The sequence below is a fragment of the Lycium barbarum genome, chromosome 11, assembly GCF_019175385.1.
Source record: "Lycium barbarum isolate Lr01 chromosome 11, ASM1917538v2, whole genome shotgun sequence".
Taxonomy (NCBI): Eukaryota; Viridiplantae; Streptophyta; class Magnoliopsida; order Solanales; family Solanaceae; genus Lycium; species Lycium barbarum.
Window position 1 is genome coordinate 26,813,563 of NC_083347.1, and position 10,377 is coordinate 26,823,939.

A 10,377-nucleotide genomic window follows, 5' to 3' on the forward strand; every position below is an offset into this window, starting at 1 on the left:
CTCTTCTTGTCTCCAACGTGACCTCTTTTATTTTCTCCATCTCTTACTTTTTATTCAATTTTACTCTAAATCTCTTCATCTTCACGTCTCTTTATTCCTATATAGTAAAAATACAGTATTAGCACAAATAACTATAATTAATACTCAAACGACAATTAAAAGTACTAAAACGTGAGGCAACAATGGCTAAATATATGCAATTTTGGCCGAACATCAACGCACAACTGAACATTTCCCGTCGCCCCCTTTCCCGGACTTGGAGAATTACTTTGACTAGCCGAGGAACCTATACAACTTCCCCCTGAATTTTTGTGTGTGACCAATGTCCAATTTCCAGTTCCATTCTCGTTTTCAACTTGCAAAACATGCTGCCCAGAATTTTCAGCAACATTAACATCAACTGTACCAATCAGTTTTTGGCCCGAATCAACTCGTGACTCATCGACCCCAACTCTTGGTGTTGTCCCTGCTTTTTCGATTGCATTGTTATTTAATTGCTGCTCAGATTCTTCCATATCAGTAGCACCAATATTAAGCGCCACCAATGGTGAATTATCTACTGTAGCATGAACTGGTTTTGACGCTAAAACAGTATCCAAGTCCGCCTCCATTGTGGCTGTACGATTTTGCAATGGAACCTCTGCAACAGCTCCTTTTTCGGAAGCTATTTCATGAACAATATTACCTGTATCAACCTCCATTGTGGCTGCACGATTTTGCTCAGAATTGGCAGCAACCAGTGCATCAGTTCGATCGATATTTGCGACTTCAGATTACGCTTTCGCAGCTTCTCTAACCATCGTCAACTGCTGCCCAGAATTTTGCGAAAGCACCTTTGAAACACCTCTATTTCCATAATTTTCACCTGATGCATGATTTTGCTCATAAGTGGGAGCAACCAGTGCACTAGTTCCTCCGTTTCTAACTTGTTGTTGCCCTGATTTGCTATTCGACACACAATTCAAATTTGCAGCATTATTTTGAATTTCAAATAATGGATTACTAACAGTGGGACAGGAAAGATCTACTCCTTTTACTACCTGATTAGTCCGTTTTTAAATTTTTTCCCATCTAAAATTTTACGCAAATCACCTTGAAATTTTTTCAACACTTCCATCGTCATCTTCCCCATCAGCTTGATTGTTATTTTTATGTCTTTTCAATATCATACGACAACTACCTTCATCGTGACCTTGGTGCTTACAATAGTTGCAATACAGAGGCAAATTATCATATACAATCTCCTGGAAAACCTCGACTACTTTACCAGATTTTCCATCCACGAACTGCAGCCTTATACGATTTGGAAGCTTATCGATTAGATCCAGTATGACCTTTAACCTAGCTGTTCTGGGTCATGATTTGATTTGACTTGCTTTATCTATAGCTATTGGTTTCCTAACTGCGGACGCTATAGACAATAGAGACTTCTTTGCAAACAAATCAGGAGATAAATCAGGTAAAGAAATCCATACCACGGCCTTAGTCGTTTCCTCCTTAGGATTAAATACAATGGACCATGGAAATACCCTATATTGATGCTCTTGTCCGTTGTAGAGAAGATAGTTAACCGAGGGAGATAAAGCTTGTACAAAATTTTCATATTGGTCAAACCTCATCAAGATTTGTCTTGGAGCAAGTAAACCAACTAAGAAATTGTCCTTGGTAACAAGAGGTTTTGGCATAAGTGACCTTAAGTCCTTTAAATCTGGCACTCCATCAGATAATTTAATCACTGCTTGATGCAATCCTTCTTCGATCGCAAAGTCTTGTCTTCCTCCATTGAAAACGTGATGGTAGGTTCTCCATGAACTGTTTTGATTGGTTTTAGTATGATTTTTGTGGTAACTTGGGCAGATTGTTTAGGACTTAGGAGAGTTGCATAAGAAGTGGATATATTAGGGGTTGGATTTGTCTCTCCCACAACCAAAGGCTGGGGAGAAAGCGTTGCAGCGATGGCTGCTCTAAGGTTTCTCCATTGCCTGGGAGAGGAGAGAGCGGCCCGCTAGGTTATTTTATTTTATTTTAATAAAAAGACAACTACTAAGTTGTACCGGTTTTCAAAAAAAAAATTAATAAAAAAAATAGTTACCGAGCAGTTCCGCTTGTTATTGATAATTAGGGTCCAAGCAAAACCCCTCAAATTTTCCCAGTTTTCCAAGTTAACTTGTTATTCTTTATAATTCATGTTGTGATTAAACGACATACGTCACTTTCTTGAGTTAATGGAGAGGAAATTTTAAGCCTGAAAATAAAGGACATGTGTTTAATTAAACTTTAATAAAATGTCATATAATTGTGTCATTAATAGAAAGGCAATTCTAAGCTCGAAAACAAAGTTAGGGCGAATCTCCAACCAATAGGCGGAAGGAGGGAAATTTTTGTGTCAATTCTAAATACATTAAGGGAAATTTCGATCCAATAGATAGAAAAAGCGGCAAATTTGATCCAATATATGGAAGGATGAAATTTTTTAGACTTTTTTAATAGTTTAATGGAATTTTTTATCCTTTTGCGTTTTATACATGGTGTAATCGCCTGTATATTTGAAAGAAGTCTATCAATTTTAAAATTAGAAATAGCCATTGAGTTAAGAATCTTCGCCAGGATTTGTTTCCCAAGACTTTAATATAGATATATAAATCTCCGAAAGGAATGTTTGTAATCTAAAGATTAGGGTGAATTCTGACTTAATACCAACAAACTTTTATTCATATGTTTTGCACTCGTCAACCCTCAACGTTTTACAATTCATAAAACAATTCAGTAATAGTAACTCAAATGTGATGAAACAATATTAAGGTATTACAATATATCAAGGTATCCCTAAAAACATGTTGCTTCCCCAGAAACTGCAATGAAATAAAGCTCCTCAATAACTACTTGGCCAGTTCATCTGTAAATACTGAGGCCGTTGATAGACATTGGCGGTTGGTCCCTTCCATATCAACTGGACCAGCTATATGAGGCTACAAAACTCAAAAGCCAAAAACAATTGAATTTGGTGGCTTAAAGAAGATAAAATTTACAACATTTTATACGTAGAGACAAAAGTCATTGAGAATAATGGTTAGGAAGATGTTATCCGAAAAGTTTATCAATTATAGAGCAATGTTTCTTCTAGAAAAATAATTAATCTCAAAGCTTGTTAATTCCCTCAAACCATTCCCTTGCATATATGACAACAACATCGAGTTTGACTTCATGGAATATGCAAGGGGAAGGTTCGAGCAGTATTTGTTGAGAAAGCCCGAACTCTTGGGTGCCATGTGAATGAGCAAGCTCTTTCAATTGCTGCTTACTTGCTTCATTGGACTACTTAACTGCAGAAACTGTTGCTCATCCCTATGGATGTGATCTCGGCTTGCTCTTCTAAAACTGAAGCTGCTAAAATATTAGTAGATTGAATAGGAAGAAGCACATGTCTGGGGAAGATGCAGGCGCATCAGATGCTGCCATGTCACCCTACAAACCGGAGACAGCATTTCCTAGACCGTGTAACTCAATATGCAGTCCGCATACAGGGATAACAGTCTTAGGAATTCTGTCCAAGACATTTGAACTTTCCTCATTCCTCATAGCAGAGTATTTAGCCTCAAGCTCTTTCAGCTGCACATGACAAACAATTCTTGTGAAGTCAGTGTTCAAGCACAAAGAATTCAGGACAACTTGGTAATTCATTGAACCAATATTGATGAATTGATGATATTGTGGATTCATGCTTCCTCATAATCTCCTTCCTCGAAGCACTACAAAAAAGAACAGGAATTATCGACCAATTATAACTCCTGTCACTCAATAAGAGTCACCCAAAAAATTAGTAAGGATCTCTTTTCTTTACAAAACTTGTTTTTCCTACTCCCACCAGAAAAGTCAATTTCTTGATTATTAAGGAACATTTTTTTTCAGAGAAACATGAAAAAACAAATTAATTAGAAATTACTCAGTTTTAAGTTCATAAATCAAGAACATGAAAGAAAAAAAAAATAATGAAACTAATTATATCTTACTTGATTAGTTCTAGCAACTCTTCTTCTCTCAGTGAAGACAACGTATTCAATGATTGATGAAGATAAGTGTTAATAGTTAGAGGGTTTTATAACAAAATTAATGACAATTATGGTGACCAAATTAATAACTTGCATATGATGTAATCTCATTTTATTCCTGTTATTAATGATTCTTGTAATATATATATATATATATATATATATATATTTTTTTTTTTTTTTTTTTTTTTTTTTTATGGACAGGATTCTTGCAAATCTAACCTAATCAACCTAAATTGGTAAGTTATTAAAATCTCCTACACTTTTTCGTATTAGGAAAAGAATTGTTACACCTTGCCTCTATGTAGTTTTCAAAATAGAAGGCAGCTTTAAGAATCAAGTTGTTTATTTAGAGTTTAGCTAATGATTTCAAAATTATATGCATTGTCAGTGTAACGACTTTGTATATTATCGGTCATCTTTATTTGTTATAATAGATAACCTGTCTTATTTTTAAGATCACAAATATCAGAAATAGTGTTTATATTATCACATTGTATAAAACTTAAACTCCTAACTAATAGTCACCAACGTCCAATGGTGTAAATATGTTTTACAAAATAAGACAATTTCACTTGTTATCGAAGGTAACTGCCCTATTGTGAAAGTTCCAAATTTTATTTTTCATTTTAAGAGGATTTAAAATGTCACACCTTAAATTTTGACTTATATATTTCTTGTTAAGGGAATTCAAAATTTTATATATGTATAAAGTTTTTTTTGTACCTATATACTCAGTATAATTACCGTCTTCCTTGCATATTGCTGCGCTACTGCATGATGATATTCCACGTCGCAAACCAATCAAATATTTCTATGCATAAGCTTCCTTTAAACTAGAGTTTTAGCAGAAATCTCACACAACATATTAGGTAGGGACAAATCTAACTTGTAATTTATGGTTAACGTAAGCTTATATGGTTTTTATCCAAAATATATTTACATAGTTATTTACAATTTTTTTGTCTTATTTTTCTTTTTAGTCCGTTTAAAATAAATGTTTCTTTCCTTTTTTGACAACTCTTTAGTTTTAACTTTTGACATGGCATGTTAAGACCACAAGATTAAAGGGAAATTTGGTACTTACTGCATATCTTTAGGTTAAGACCATAAGATTCAAAAGTCTTCTTTACTTATTTAACGATGTGTCTAGTCAAAACAAGACAAACAAATTGAAACAAAGAGAGTATATTAAGAAATCCAAAATCGGATAGTACTGTCGTACTTATGCTATCTCTCGACAAATTCACTAGCCATAGAGATCATGATCCTTTCGCATAATGCATAATATTGTTAATTAATATACTAAAAAGGGTCAAAAATGTCCTTAACGTATTAGAAAAGCTCACAAATGCCCTCCTTCCACTAATTGGATTAAAAAAATTCTATTAACGTATTTGAAATGTTTTAAAAAAAAACCTTAATGGACTTGAAAATATAAGGAGGGAAGAGAAAATAAATATTTTTTTTTCTTTGTTTTACACATTTGAAATCCTTTGTCTCGGCTAATCAAAATCGGCATCGTGTATGGCTAATCAAATGGGAAAGTTCTTCACATCTATAGTTCTCGATTCTCAAGATTCAAACCCAAAATTTTTAGTTATGGATATGTAACGACCCGACTGGTCGTTATAGTTCTATTGACCCTTTTACCCCTGTTGACCTTTTCCCGAGGTCATCGTGCGGGTTTTAGAGTGACGTTTGGAGGTTTGAGACTTAAAGTGGGATTTGTTTGACCCAAAGTTGGCTTTTGGGTAAACGGACCTTTTTCGAAATTCTGTCGAATCTGAGAGTTCCGGATGAGCTTTTGTGACTTGGTAGTGTGTTCGGTTCATTTCCCAACGCAATTGGAAGCGTTTTGGGACTTGGGTTGGAAACTTGGCTTTAGGCCATTGGGGGTTGACTTGGTCTATTTGACATCTGTTGAAAATTCTGAGGCTGCAGATGAATTCGTAGCGCGTTTTTATGTGTGTTTGCAAGTTTGTTAAGTATTCGTGAGGCCTCGGGTGATAGTCCAATTTTTTGGGTTGGAAAGTGTCAAAAACAAGAAAAATCTGGTTTCTGGTGTCCATTGTAGCAGCACCATACTTGTTACATCCCGTATTTTTGAACGTCGGATTAATTGTAAGTTGAGGTGGGGCCCACACGTCAAGATTTTTTTTGGGACATGTGACAAATTATATGAATCACATATGTGAAGTTAAACACAACTCAAGAAGGACCCTTGGGCCAAATCAAAGTGGAAGTCCTCCAAACGAATATTTTTAAGAAAACGTTTTCGGGTAACCTGACTTTGGGGGGCAAAAACGATATTATAAGTTTGGAATTTGGAAAAGTACCAAGAAATAGAAGTTGTAGATAATTGAATTAGCTTTCCATCCATAGGTCGTGGGTTCCCAGGTGACGTCGGTACAAGGAGATATGGACGTTTTAAGGCAGAAAGGTCAGTGGGCTAGGCCCAATCCGAGCCCAACCGGGTTAGGCCCATTACCCATGTCCTTATAAGTGCCAATTTCGGCCTTCTTCATCATTTTAACACCAGGAACAACCAGAAAATTCTGGAAAGAGAGAGAGGAGCTTTGGAGAGAAAAAAAAACAATTTTGACCAAAATCCGAGCCCCGAATCCCGAAGCCCATGAAGGGAAAAGTGTTGTACGCTACGTTGTCTTCAATTTGAGCTAAAAATCAACCAAAGAGGAGAGTGATGACGTGGTGGCTGCCTACTTAAGGTAATATGTAGGTTCTTTTTCATTGCTAACAAGTTTATTTAAAGTTTTAACGGATTAGAACGGGAAAAATAGCGATATAAATTCGTCAGTTGGTATTGTGAATTATGGAATGAGATTTGAAGAGAATTTTGGATGAAAATAAATGTAGTTAACTTGTAGAATGTGGAGGATGTTGCTATTGATGTTGTTAGTATTAATTTCGACTTCATTACGGAAATAAAAATTATGAAATAGCTATATGTGAATTGTTATGTTGGTTGGTGAATTTAGAAGGATGCTAGTCCATATTAGCATGGAAATTGGTTGTAGGAAATTATGTCATTTTAATGTGATTTTATGACATTATGGAAAGGAAGTTAATAAAGTGTGGATTATTGTTGTTGGATATGAATTTGTAAGTAGAAAATGTGTTGTGATGGTTTTGTTGCATATGTAGGAATGTTGGGTGGAATTGATGGAATTGTTTAAATCCTTGGGTATTGATTGGAGTGTTATTGAATTATGTTTGAATAACCTTGAGTTAGTGAATGAATATGAGAATGATGATATTAGCTTGATATTGTGAAGTTGAAATGGAAATGAATTAATTTTGTTTAATATGTTAGTTGTGTTGTTGAGATCCTTATAAGGCAAATGAAGGTTAAATGGTTTAAGTTGGCATTGAAATGGAATGTAGAAGGTTATGTCATTTTAGAATGATTTTATGATATTATGGAAATGAAGTTGTTAAGGTGCAAATCATGATTATTGTTGATGAACTTGGAAGACGGAAACATGTTATGAATAAGTATGCTAAAGATTAGAAGCTTTGGGTGAATTATGACTTTGGTGGAAAGTTTGTATATTTTGTATACCTTATGAATATTTTTGTGGAAATGATATGAAATGCTTCTAAATTATATTGTGATGATCTAGATTAATGATGAATGTGAAACCATTGAGATTGGCTTGGAAATTGAAGTTGAAATGAAGGTTATGACATTATGTTGGAAAGATGGCAAGTTAAGTTATATTGTGTTTATAGTGATTGTTGTTGTTGTTGATGTTGCTGTTGGGTTGTTGTTGATTGTTTTGGCCGAGTTGAATTCTCGGGGATGTTATATGTATAGGGGAAGTGCTGCCGAAATTTCGGTAGACAAATATAAAGCTAAGTGAATTCTTAAAGTCTTGTAATTCCTAATTGGTAACTTTGACCATTTGTAGATTCGGAGTGAAACGGGATTTGAGTTTTGGCGAACGTAAGACGCATATAAGGTATGTAAAGCTATCCCGATTCTTCTCTTGGCATGTCCTAGATGTACTAGGCTTGGATTTACGCCTCGGGGAATATTCTGTCCATCGGAATCCGCGTTTGAAATCGTCGCTTTTTCATTCAATAGAATTGAATTCCTTAAGTATGCTTTGATGAAAAATTATGAAAAAATTTCCCAAATTGCTTAGGAAGTTATGGAATGTCCTAGAACCTTTGTAGGTGACCCCATAAGCTTAAAAATACGTAATTTGAGCCCACCGCTTCATTGGTTCCGAGGTGGGCCCACTATTTCCAATTTTACCCTTTATGTGTCTATGACTTGTCTTCGAGCGTTTTCGTTAGAGATACTCTAACTACTCCTTTATCTACTAAATAAAAACTATTTTAAATATTTCATTAAGTCTTATAAATTGTTTTGAATCTTGAAAACGATCTCGGATAGATTATGCCTCCGTAACCCGTTATGACATCTAAATTTACTTACTATGTTTCCGTCCGATTTCATTGATTTGATTTGACATTCGATATGCCTCATTGAGTCTCTGGAAATATATATATATATATATATGGTATTTTTAGTGCATTTAGTTTCTCACTACTCCGTTCGTGGATGCCTCAATGTTTCCCCCACTGAGCCCGGGCCAGGATATGTTGTCAAGCGTGATCCTTTGCATTGTTCGCCGTGCCTCGATGTGAGGGGGCAGGTATATGCGTACATGGGTTTGTGGAGTATGCTGTGCCATGTACGCTTGTTCTGATATGATTTGCTATGGCCATCTGATATGACATATTATGTTACGGGGTTATGCCCCTGTTCTGATTCTTCTGTGTTGTGGCACCAGCGTCGGGAGGGTGGCCACGTTCTGTCTGCCGAGTCCCTTGGCAGGGGCCGGATTTGATGTGACATATGTTTCTGTACACACTCTGCATGTTTTGAAAATATGTATCTGATACTTTGGGTTTTCTATTTACTTTCTGTACGTTCTGTACCAGTTATGATTTTGTTTCTGTAATTCAGGCTTTGCATATTCAGTACATATTTCGTACTGACCCCCTTTCTTCGGGGGCTGCGTTTTCATGCCGCGCAGGTACCGACGACAGGTTTGCTGAGCCGTCCGCTTAGGATCTTATTCTCCTATTTTGGAGAGCTCTCTTATCCAGAGCCCATCTTTTGGTATAGTCTGTCACTACTGTATATATATATATATATTCTCGTTCATGGGTATGGCGGGGCCCTGTCCCGTCATATGATTCTGTCGGTCTGTTTAGAGGTCTGTGGACATGTTTGTGGGTTAGGGTCTTTCTGTATGGATGTATGTACATGTCGTTTGGGCGATCCCATACGCCGAGGCGGCCGGTCCGCGTATGTTTATATATTGCTTGGTTAGCCCTGTGTGGCTTTTGTTGGTATTTTCTGCGTGCAGGGTATATTGGATAGTCCGTAAAACAAAGGAAACTCTGTCGAAATTTTTCTGGAAATTACCTAAATTTGAAATAAAGCCTTGTCGGCTTCCGCCATATACTAGAATGAGTTGATAGAATTTGAGATAATATTTGATAGATGGGTTCGGGTGCCCAGATCGGGCACTAGTCACGGCCGACGGGGTTGGGTCGTGACAATACTCACCACAGCGGTCTTACTGTAGTGAGCTAAACATCGTTGTAGCGGGCGGGAAGACCTAGTGGTGAGTCACCCCAGCAAACTGATATCTGCTGAGGTGCACTCACTGTAGCGTGCATGTTGCCGCTATAGCGGTTAGACGACTTGGGCATGAGGCGTTGTAGCGGGCCATTGGACGCTGTGGCGAGTTTGCTACAGCAGGTGACCTTACTGCCAAAGCGAGTAACGGGCAGTGTTTCCAGAATTTTCTTAAGTTAAAACCCTTTAACCCTATCATTTTCCTCTATCACTTTCTGAGCACACTTTGGGAGAATTGATGAGCTTTTGGACTGAATCTTCTTGAAGGTAAGATCTTTGACCCTAGACTTCGTCCTCTACCTTCTTAGATCCTTAATCCATGCTTAGAATCACTAGAATCAAAGTGGAGAAGATGAGTCTTATGATGAAATTCTTGAAATGCGTTTAGACTTCTAAAATGAAAATTGATAGTGAAATTGACTAGTATAACCATAAAATTTGATGAATTCCTTGTTGCTGAGCTTACTTCTTCCATTATTAGTGATTAACTTGAGGTTTAAAGAACTAGGATTCATACCCAAATTTGGGGGTTTTACTTTAAATTCGAATTAGGCTTAATCTTGTGTTGTTTTAGCAATTAAATATTGGGTTTGATCACCGAGAGCTTGAATTGCATGTCTCGTCCATCAATTTCTCGTTTTACCCTTG

At 36.4% G+C, this 10,377-nt stretch overlaps 1 long non-coding RNA gene across 1 annotated transcript; it reads left to right on the forward strand.

The window, feature by feature from the left end:
* Positions 1 to 6,156: 6,156 nt before the first annotated feature.
* LOC132618041 (uncharacterized) lies at positions 6,157 to 9,639 on the forward strand. Its single transcript, XR_009573927.1, has 3 exons — positions 6,157 to 6,778; positions 7,982 to 8,032; positions 9,119 to 9,639. It is a non-coding gene; the product is annotated as an uncharacterized LOC132618041 (long non-coding RNA).
* The last annotated feature ends 738 nt before the right edge of the window (positions 9,640 to 10,377 follow it).